An 11,862-nucleotide genomic window follows, 5' to 3' on the forward strand; every position below is an offset into this window, starting at 1 on the left:
CACACTGCTCTGGTGGGATTTTGGTCCACTCTTCTTCCAGTCTCCTCCACAGTTCGGTGACTGTAGTGGGTTTCCTGGCCATAACTTTGTCGCCAAGGATTTTCCAGAGGTTCTCTATTGGGTTGAGATCAGGACTCTGGGCAGGCCATGTCATTATTTCAGTGTTTTCAGTTTCAAGGAACTGCTTTACCTGTTTTGCTGTGTGACATGGAGCGTTGTCCTGCATGAACATCCTGCATTCTGACATTTAACAGCATAAACAAAATTCATGTTTTTTATTCACTGCCTAGTATTATTATAGAATGAAAAGTTAATGAATATCTTAATTTGAATAAGAATAAGAAATTTTCATGAATGTAAGTTTAAATCAATAAATTCAGACCTTATTTTTCAAATAATAGTGTAATCTAATCAATCTAAATAATGTAAAATTTGATTAGTGATTTTGTTTATTAGACATTCCTTTCTTATCATTGGACCAGTGTGACACTGTTTTGTAAATATTCAATTCAATAATTTTTTATTCGTAGAGCACGTTTAACAATTGACATTGTCTCAAAACAGTTCTAGACAGAAAAAGCAGTAATATATATGTTTGTCCCTTATAATTTTAAGTTTGTCCTTAATGAGTGGTAAAAGAAAAACTCCTTGAGAATGCATTCGGAAGAAAACTTCAGAGGAACCAGACACAAAAGGAAACCCATCCTCATCTTCAACAATGAATGTTTATATTACAGTTCATCATTGTTGAAGTGTTTCTGTTCAATGATGAACAATTAAATACAAACTGTTGCATGGAGCATGTTTAACAAGGAAATAATGATTATTAGTCTCCTTATTATGTAAAAGATAAAAACACTGTACAGTGTGATCAGGGTGTAGGTAGGAACAAGATTTACTCTGGCAGCAGAACTAAAAGGGAGAAGCAGAAGGTAATACAGACATGAGGATTTCTGGGATAAGAGACGACCCACCACACCACCATCAACAAACCTGAGTGAACGTGTGAAAGTGAGGAGACGACAACATCCAAATATCCCAGTTCACCAAACACTCCATATCCATGATCCCTCCAGATCTGCTCCTTTACCTCACAAACACCTACTGACTAAAGACTTGAATAATTTATGTTCTTATTTTCGAAAGGGTCTGTTTTAAGGTGCGCGTATGATCATTATACCGTGGTACAATTTCTTTTTCTCCCTGATCATTTTGGCTTTAAGGGGAGCTTCATCATCTAGAGTGTAACAGAACTTTGATTCTAGACATTCAGTGGCCCGTTTGAGCTCCATGGGGTCAGACGGAGATCTAATTCATTTTACTCCGGAAGATTATTGATAAAACTCACTGCTATAGTTGAAGTGAATGTGCTAAATGCACATTCACTTCAACTACAGCAGTACACAGTAACGTGGCGAGGTACTAATGCAATGACTGAGGGAGATTTTAAAGGACACTTCTAAAAAAACACTTTAGACTGTGGAATTATGACTATATTTTTATATTAAATCCAAATTTTAGTAATAAATCAAACATGTGTCACCACAATAAGTGGGTCCTTTGACCACTAAGTTAATTCTTTCTCAATCAAAAATGGACACAACTGCTGTTTTTAAGAAGTCTTTCTGTGATGACTCAGTGCAGCTGGCAGCTAGGCTGCTCCCTGGCCTCTTTATTGAGTGGTGCTCCAAAATCAATGTGGGCTTCACAGATAATTGGAGTAATTTGAGGGCAAGGCTGTTTGGCCTGTTAGGACGGGATGATATCCATCCCACTCAGGAAGGTGCTGCTCTCATTTCTTACAGCATAGCTCAGTCTCAGAACAGGATTCGCTAATTTACACACCTCTATAATGTTACTCTAAGTAACCTCTGATTGTTGAAGGCGTATATCATTAGCTCCTATGTGATCTTATCATAGAGAACCTATGCTTTCCTAGAAACCTAAGCTGACCTGCTATGTCTGGCACCCTGGCTCCCGGTATACATCTGACCTGTGCTTCCTGGTGTCCCTAAAGGTCTGGTTAATTTCACGTGCTCAGAATAGAATCTCCTCTAACCAGCGCTCTTTCAGGTTTCTCAGCAGGTGCATCACTGAAGAGAGCAAACCTGTTGGAAACGTGAAGTGGATAGGAATGGTGCTCCCATGGGTGAGCCATAGCCTTAGCTTCAGATTTGGCTTTGCATTTACATTTATGACATTTTGTCAGATGCCCTTATCCAGAGCGACTTACAACTTTGGGTTAAGGGCCTTGCTCAATGGCCCAGCAGTAGCAGCTTGCATTAAACACTGACTTACTACCTCCCTCTTGTAATTATGCCATCGGGTCGTCACCCACTTGCCCTGCTGTGAAAGCTCTAATGCCGGAGTCAGAGGAAACTCCATGCTAACTCCACCTAAGGCATCCAGACTTTCCCCTGCAAAACCTTGACTGCTCTCACTCACTAGTTCTCTCTAGACTCTGGATGTGCTCCTCTAATGCTAGGAGCTTTTCTGCTAGAGAGCAAACTACCTTACAAACTTTCTCACAGATCAAATTAACACTAGTGATTGAGAAAGATTGACTATACATTCCACACTCCAGACACTGAATAAACTGGATGCTCACTACAACAAAGAGATTATGCACTTTGCATGGGGTTACTGTAGTGTGTGTGTTTGCAGTTCCACTGGAATTTTGCATCTGTGTGCCTGTGCATGCTATTTAGAATTAGAGTAGAATTCCTGCACATGTTACAGCCATATGCAACATAAATTAAATCAGTTTTCCTGCTTGGAAGGAATGCAAGTTCTGGCAGCATAAGCTACACTGCAGGCATCACATGTGTAAGAGTTCTTCCCCTGTACCCTTTACACACTATGTCTGAGAACTGGCTTTATGCACAGGAGCATTACCAGGCTGGAACGATGTCTGAGAATCATAGTTCCAGTAAAGGAAAACTGTAATGTTACAGTGCAAAGTCTAGTCCAGCAGTGTGAAATATTGCTATACACTGCTTTATAAATGACATGATTATTTGGACATTTTCTTTATGTTTTCAAATGCAAAGTGGCCTAAGTGGTGATTTTACTAAAGTCTGAGGTATTAGCTAACTCTGATTAGTGTATGTTTATGAAAAAGAGAAAAGGGGCATGAGAGATTCTCTTTGTGGCAGGCAGATACACCCTGAACGTAACCTGCAAGGCAACTGCAGCTTATATACACCTATGTGTTTGAAGAACATTGTCTTCATAGAATATTACTTAATTTATTATAAGCTGTCAACAACATTCCAATACCAAAAAAGAATAAATTGCTCAATTATATGACTGAAGTGAAATAATGGCATGGACCTTTGAGGTAAATAAGATAAGGAAGTGAATAAGGAAGACCTGCTATACCACATTCCAGTTCCAGCTCAGCTACCAGTTCTGAGTAATAATATTGAGTGGGTGGATCAGAGTGTTACAAAAACATGAAAGCATTTCTGCAAATATAACCAATATATCACATTTAACTTGTGTCTCTTGTATAAAAAAAAACTGGGCCATAAGAAATTATCATCATACATAACAACTGTTTGTAAATTTCTGGTTTAATTCCAAAATTGTATTTGAAATTTGCCATTAGCCATAAACATTGCACTTTTGCACTTTGTGTAACTTTTGTATTATGTAAATGTATTATTGTAATATATTAATGTAAAGTACATTTTTTTCTGATCAATGATAAAGTTTAGAAACTGCTCTGCTCCTGAAAACACACTTTAAATCAAACAGCACGTGACATCCTTCAACAAAGCAGGATAAGTCACATTCTTTAACCTTCCTCAGGTGTGGTCCATGCACTTTTCATCGCCATGCTGGTGTTGAAACACAAGCCATTAAATGCAGCATGATCCAAAAGATCACATTGCATTCAGCACCTTTCTCATTATAGCCTTACCTGCTAAATGAGTCATTTTTTATAAGTGATACACAGCTATCCCATGCATATTCGATTAAAGAATAATTTAGGGTTTGGTTTTTTTTTTTCGGGGACTGGTTTTTTCAGCTCTTGATGAAGTAATGTAGTTAATATTTTTTAGTATTTGCCTGTGTGTATAATAATGGTGACCTCAGGTTTACAGCACGGTGTAGCTTGAATTCAGTGGCAGACTGATCCGGTCAGGTATGACTGAAGAAAAGCCAATTAATCTGTTCAGTTTTAAATGTTTCAGGTGTTTGTTGCTATGAATAAATAAATGACAAGAAGAACCAAGTTGTAAGTTTTCAGTTCAGTGTGTGCGCCAAAAGATTTTACCAAATTGAATTGAAGATTGTGCTCCACTTTTGTCTCAACTGTAAGACTAGAAGATTATAGAGATAAAATACTGTATAATATCTAATGTAATCAAAAGGATAATAAAATTATATTCACCATATAACAATTCACATCTACATAACTGCACCATGGCAGTTCTGTTCTACTTCTTGTCTGTATCCAATTTTCTTTCTTTGCTGATGTCAAATTGAGACCATTTATGTATTTTTTATTTTCTCTAAGCGCTTTTATATCACAGAGGTGTATTAGAGTTAACATATCAAAAAGCACATATTGGACACATGTTATATTCCATTTGGTTTCCTTTTCAAGTAAAATGGCTTTATTGTCATTTTAGCCATATGCAGTTGCTATAGTACACAGGGAAATGAAACAAAACTCTTCCAGGGCCAACATGAAACATAACACAATGCAGAGTTGCACAACACAGAACTAAGTAAGACATAAGTAGTTCTACACAAAGAACAGGGACACAAGTTCAAACATGTGCAAAACAGTATGATCATAACAAAGGAGCAGAAGAACAGAACAGTAAAAGTAGACCCACATACAGAACTGGTAAAGTGAAATGCAAAGATAGATAGATAGATAGATAGATAGATAGATAGATAGATAGATAGATAGATAGATAGATAGATAGATAGATAGATAGATAGATAGATAGATAGATAGATAGATAGATAGATAGATAGATAGATAGATAGATAGATAGATAATCCTCTGGGTAGCAACATTTTTTTGTAGCCTTCCTCAGATCTGGGCATTTCAAATCCTGTCTCTGAGCTTTGCAGAAAGTTCCTTTGCCCTCATGGCTTGTTTTTTGTTTTTTTGCTGATATCTACTGTCAGCTGTGAGGTCATCTATAAAGTGATGTGTGTCTTTCCAAATAATGTACATTAAATTTAATTTACCACAGGTAGACTCCAGTCAAGGTGTAGACACATTTTAGCAATAATCAAGAGAAATGGGTGGTATTTTATTTAAAAAAGAACATAGAAAACATATTGAATGTTTAAACTCAGGAGATGTATAATTTTAGGGAAAAAATGAGATCATTTTAAATTTGATGGCTGCACCACACCTCAAAAAGTATGGATGGGGCAACAAAAGTTTAGAAAAGTAAGGGTTATTAAAACTAAACAGTTGGAGAAACCTCCTCACCTCATGTAAAATTAATCGTGATTCATTAGACCAGGACACCTTCTTTAATTTTTTCATCATCCAGTTCTGATGCTCATGTTCCCATTGTTGGTGCTTTTGGCGGTGGACAGGGGTCAGCAAGGGCACCCTGACTGGTCTTTGGCCACACAGCCCTGTATGCATCAAACCAGCATTAACTTCTTCAGCAATTTGAGCTACAGGACCACACAGACCAGCCTTTCCACCCCATGTGCATCAATGAGCCTCGGCCACCCATGACCCTGTCACTGGGTTCCTTCCTTGGACCACTTTTGATAATGACCACTGCAGACCCGGAACATCCCACAAGAGCTGCAGTTTTGGAGATGCTCTGACCCAATCAGATGACATCACAATTTTGCCATCACAATTCACAAACTCACTCAGCTCCTTATGCTTGCCCATTTTTCCTGCAACCTGGGCCTATGTAGTCATCCTGCCATGGCTTTTGCAACACCAAGAGCTTGAACGGCGACCTCCAAAAGCACCTTACACTCAGGTAAAACAGGCTGAGCCACTAGTGCCTCATTCAGTGAAGCCTGAACCTCCTTCTTACTGGCAAACCTCAGAATGGAAAATTTATCAGTCATCTAATGCTGGACAACGAATAAACATAGTCATATCAAATGCTTCCTTTCCTACAAAACAGACCAAACCACAATGTAATCATTGAAAGACGGAAAAAAAGAACAGGAACAAATATGTTAAGATCTTGGACAAGTCCCCAATTTGTCATGTTTTTTTCCCCTGCGCCACTCCTAGAAGTCAGTTATGTGCTTCTTTTTGTTTTCCCGCCGCACGGACAATTTAAGCAGTTGCAATTCCTTTGTTCTTTGCTTGGTTTTTGTTTACTTAGCTGCCATCATCCTGAATTTTTGCCAAGTTTTGTTCCTCAAACTTGCACAATATTTTTTATACGTTTTCCCTTGCATTTCTTTCTCATTTCCTTTGCATTTTGTCTTTTTTGGGTTGTTACTTTGCCTAAGTTTATTGTGTTATCTCCCAATATTGTGTTATAAGTTGGTACTTTGTATTATAGTATATGTTTCCAGTTTTGCCACTGCCTCTTACTTGTTACCCTAAACCTCTGTATTTTCTTCCCTAATAAACATTTCATTGTTTTCTTTAGGTTTTATGATTATTAGATCTGTTTATGACAGTGTTTGAGCCCACAAGCCTACAGTGCATTGCAAAAGTATTCATACCCCTTGAATATTTTTAGATTTTGTCATTTTATAACCACAAACTTAAATGTATTTTAATGGGATTTGTGATGTGAGAGCAACACAAGGTATTGTGTAATTGTGAAGTGGAAAGAAAATGATACATGGTGTACAAATAAAAATCTGAAAAGTGTGGCATGCATATGTATTCAGCCCCCCTGAGTCAATACTTTGTTGAACCACCTTTTGCTGCAAATTAGAGCTGCAAGTCTTTTGAAGTATGTCTCTATCAACTTTGCACATCTAGAGACTGTGATTTTTGCACATTCTTCTTTGCAAAAAAGCTCCAGTTGAATCAGATTGGATAGAGAATGTCTGTGAATCTTGCCAAAGATTCTCAATAGGATTTAGGGCTGGACTTTGACTGGGCCATTCAAATAAATTCATATGCTTTGATCTCAACCATACCATTGTAGTTCTGGCTGTATGTTTGGGGTTATTGTCCTGCTAAAATGTGAATGTCTGCCCCAGTCTCAAGTCTTTTGCAGCCTCTAATAGGTTTTCTTCCAGGATTGCTCTGTATTTAGCTCCATCCATCTTCCCATCAACTCTGACCAGCTATCCTGTCCCTGCTGAAGAAAAGCATCCTCACAGCATGATGCTGCCACCACCATATTTAACAGTGGGGATGGTGTGTTTAGGCTGATGTGTAGTGTTAGGTTTCCGCCACACATAGCGTTTTGCATGTAGGCCAAAAAGTTCAATTTTGACCATAACACCTTCTTTCACATGTTTGCTGTGTCCCCTACATGGCTTGTGGCAAACTGTAAACGGAACTTTTTGTTAACAATTGCTTTCTTGCCAATCTTTCATAATAGCCAGGTTGGTGGAGTGCACGACTAATAGTTGTCCTGTGGACAAACTCTCCCACCCGAGCTGTGGATCTCTGCAGCTAGTCCAGAGTTACCATGGGCCTTCTGGCTGCTTCTTAGATCAATGCTCTCCTTGCCCGGCCTTTCAGTTTGGGTGGACAGCCATGTCTTGGTAGGTGTAGGAGAGCAAGTGGTTCAGGGGAAGGAAAACTAGCAGGACAGTGACCAGTTTTGATGAAATCAGGGTTTAATGGGGAAATACTCTTTCACTCGCACACACAAACACATACACATGCACACACTCATCTCTAAAGGTCTCTGTTATCTGTGCCCTTTTCTTGCTCGTCTTATCTTCAGAGATAACAGCGAACACTCATTAGATAAATCTCTCACAGTTGTGTAATTCTTAACATGTATCTCCCCCCAGCCTCACCCTCTATTTACAATCCGGCATTCGGCGACGCCCCACCTGCTGCACACCCCCACTACCTGACTTCTAGCCCGCAACCGACTCCCCCCGGCATGAGAGGAAACTGCGCCCCCCATTCTGTGGACCACCTCCAATTTGAATGGCTGAAGTGCCAGATGCCACCGAGGGATCTGCACATTGACATTCTTCATTCTTCTTGTCCCAACAGATATAATCAGAGGGTGAAAACTGCCCACTTGATGGCCAGACAACCCAGCCCCTGTTCGTCCGTCTGCAAGACAAAGGGGAGAGAGAAGTCAGGAGCATGTAAAAGTGGTCCACTGCAAAGTGCAACTTTTACCCAAGAAAAAGCCAGCTGTCATAAATCCATCCACTGGACCAGATCTGGCACTCCCCTTTTAGTGGGATCGGTCAGTGGGCTGGTGACATCGAAATATTTAGGGACAAACCTCAGATAGCCAGTAAGCCCCAGGAATGGTCTCACCTCCTTTTTGGTCTTTGGTCTCGGGCTTGCTGCAATCATTGCGGTCTTTTTAACTTGGGGACGTACCTGCCCATGACCCAAGTGGAAACTCAGATACTGTACTTCCACCCACCCAATTGCACACTTTTTTGGGTTTGATGTTAGTCCTGCTCACCTCAAGGATCTCAGGACTGTTTTGAGATGTTGTAAATGCTGCTGACAGTCGGGTCAAGAATGTTCTGAATTTCCTTTTTGCTGGGGGGGGGTCCGTCCTCCCAATTTTGGTGGATGACATCGAGCACTCCGTATAATAATTCCAAAGGGTAAAACCCTGTCGAGACTTGGGATCTCTCGTACCGCGAGTAATAGGGGCCCGAGCCACTTACACCCAGTTTCATGCATCCCCATGCACAAACTTGCTTTTTATCGTTTGATTAAATCTCTCCAATATGCTGTCAGTTTGTGGATGATAGACACTAGTGTGGATCAATTTAATCCCCAATAACCTATAAAGTTTGTGTAGTGTTCGTGACATGAAGGACGTGTCCTGGTAAGTCAGGATCTCTTTTGGGAGATAACATGGAAGAGAGCCTCCGCAACATTACATGCAGAGATGTTGCGGAGGGGTAATGCTTCCAGATATCCCATTGCATAGTCTATGTGCAGAATGTGCGGTCTGCTATAGTGGTTCGACGAGGTCCATGGCAATACACCAACAGACAGAGCGGCCCAGGCTTTCCCTCCACACCTGCGTGGCCTGAATCGCCCACCTGTGGGACAGAAGACACAGACATCGGAAGATAAGAAGTAGGAGAGGAGGGGGCTCAAGGACGAGCGATCAGCTTTAGGGGGATTGTCCCCCATTTCCATGGAAGGGGAATGGGAGGAGAGCGGGAAGTGACAGGGGAAGAACAAGAGAGAGAGCTAGAGGTATCGCCAGCGCCTGATGCTGGTACTGGACCCACTCTGGCGTCCTCGGAAAAGGCGTGCAATGAACTGCTCCAGCACTACGAGGTCAAGAACCTCGGCGACACTCTGGTCCTCGTCCTGTAGCCACGCCTGGCATGCGTCGCAGAGCTGCTGAGCGAATTTGGCATTTGCTGGGCGGCGAGCTGAGCTTTCCCAAAAAGGAGCGGCAGAAGGTGAAGCGCTCGCTCTGAGTCCGATCACTTCCTTGCTATGGCCACACGCTCGAACAGCTCCAGGAATGTCCTGGCAAAATCCTGCGGTCCCATCTTGTTGAGCATTACACTGGCTGCAGTTTGGGTGGACAGCCATGTCTTGGTCTTCCACATGTTTGCTGTGTCCCCTACATGGCTTGTGGCATGTTTAAATGTCTTATAGACAGAATCTTCCATTCTGCACCAAATCCAGTCCAGTGGACTTGTGGCCTGGTAAAAGCAGTTTTGTTTGGGGACCACGTTGCATTTACCTTACTTTGCGCTCTCTTCAGATGCGAGGGACCGGGAGTCCCTCACATCTGGGATCATCCGCCCTTCCTCCTCCCCAGCTGGGGCAGGTTTTTGTAGAAAAGAAGGACAAGAAAAGTAGAAAAGAAGAGCCTCCGCCCCTGCATTTACTACCGGGGACTTAACTCGTTCACCATTAAGAATCGGTACCCCTTGCCCTTGATGTCTTCAAGCTCCTCCAGGGAGCCACCATCTTTACCAAGCTTGACCTCCGCAACGCTTACCACCTCGTACGCATCCGTGAGAGGGACGAATAGAAGACAGGTTTTAACACCCCAGCAGGCCACTATGAGTACTTGGTCATGCCATTTAGCCTCACTAATGCCTTCGGGACATGCTTCATCGTTTTGTGTTCGTCTACCTCGATGACATATTAATCAAGTCAATTCAAGTTTATTTCTAAAGCAGCTTTACAGAAATCAACAGTCAAGGTGAATGGTGTGCATTTATCCCTGATAAGCAAGCCGAGGCGACTGTGGCAAGGAAAAACTCCCTTAGATGTTATGAGGAAGAAACCTTGAACCAGACTCAAAAGGGCAACCCATTCTCATTTGAGTGACATCAAGAGTTTTGGTGTTTGGCGCCCTCCAACCAATGTACTCCCGCTCCCTGGAGGAACACTGCTGCCATGCTCACCCATCTACTTTAGAGCCAGTTGTATGTAAAGGCCGAGAAATGTGAGATTCATGTGTCCAGCACATCTTTTCTGGGCTTCATCTTGTCTGCAGGAAATGTTCAGATGGATCCTGCCCAGATCCTTACTGTGTAGGAGTGGCCCAAACCTGAAAATCGCAAACAGCTGCAGAGATTCCTCAGCTTTGCTAACTTCTACCACAAGTTCATCCACGGTTTTAGCACCATCGCTGCCCCCCTACACCATCTCACCTCCACTCATCAGTCATTTGCTTGGAATCCTGAGGCGGAACATGCCTTTTTGGAACTCAAGACCCGGTTCACCTCTGCACCTATCCTTACTCTGCCCGACCCTTCCCGGCAATTTGTCGTTGAGGTTGATACCTCTGACAAGGGCGTGGGGGCCATCCTGTCTCAGAGAGGAGCCACTGACAACCACCTCCATCCTTGTGCCTTCTTCTCACGCCGACGGTGTCCTGCAGAACGGAACAACTCCATCAGGAACCGCAAGCTGCCGGCTGTCAAGCTGGCGCTTGAGGAATGGTGACATTGGTTGGAAGGCGCCAAACACCCTTTCATTGTGTCGACAGACCATCGCAACCTGGAGTATCTATGGGCAGCCAAGCGCCTCAACCATCAGCAGGCCAGGTGGAGGCTATTTTTTGGCCATTTTTGTTTTATTCGCGCCATGCAGCCGGTCGCGGTATTGTTGAGCTTTTCTATTCTCTACTCACAGACTGGGTCTTTCTCTCTCTCTCTCTCTCTCTCTCTCTTTCTCTCGGTTTCTCTCGGCTTTTCTCCCGCTCGGTGCAGCGGTTGCAAGTTTCGGATACTTTGTTTTTGTGTATTACTTCAGCCTGATGGTCGTAAGTTTTCCATCAAAACTGGTCACTGCCCCACTGTTCTTTCTTCACCCGAACCCACTCCTAGACTGATGCCAAAAACCGTGAAGTACTCTGCCACGAATCTTCTCTGCTGGATGAGCTGATGTAGGGGCTTGTCGAGATCCAGTAGACCCAAGGCCAGGCCTCCTTCAGGTATGGATGTAGCAGGAACAGCTGGTCCAAGAGCTGGTCCGTACTCAGGCAGGGGACCGGAACACGTTTCGGAATGTGCTGGGCAGACGAGAAGCTCCTGCCACCACCGCCGCCTTGACGCCCACAGCTCTCATCCCACTTTGGAGCAAGCGCTTAATTTTCTGCTGCTCCTTTCCACAGAATCCCAGCTTGCTGCCCAGCAGCTGCCATTCCCAGAAGCGATCTTTTAGAGAGTGGGCCAGACCCCGGAGCACAGACAGCATTCCCTGCCAGAAGTGGCTGCTGGACAAGGACCGAAGTGCCGACAAGCTCC

The sequence above is a fragment of the Silurus meridionalis genome, chromosome 2 (genome assembly GCF_014805685.1).
Source record: "Silurus meridionalis isolate SWU-2019-XX chromosome 2, ASM1480568v1, whole genome shotgun sequence".
Classification (NCBI taxonomy): Eukaryota; Metazoa; Chordata; class Actinopteri; order Siluriformes; family Siluridae; genus Silurus; species Silurus meridionalis.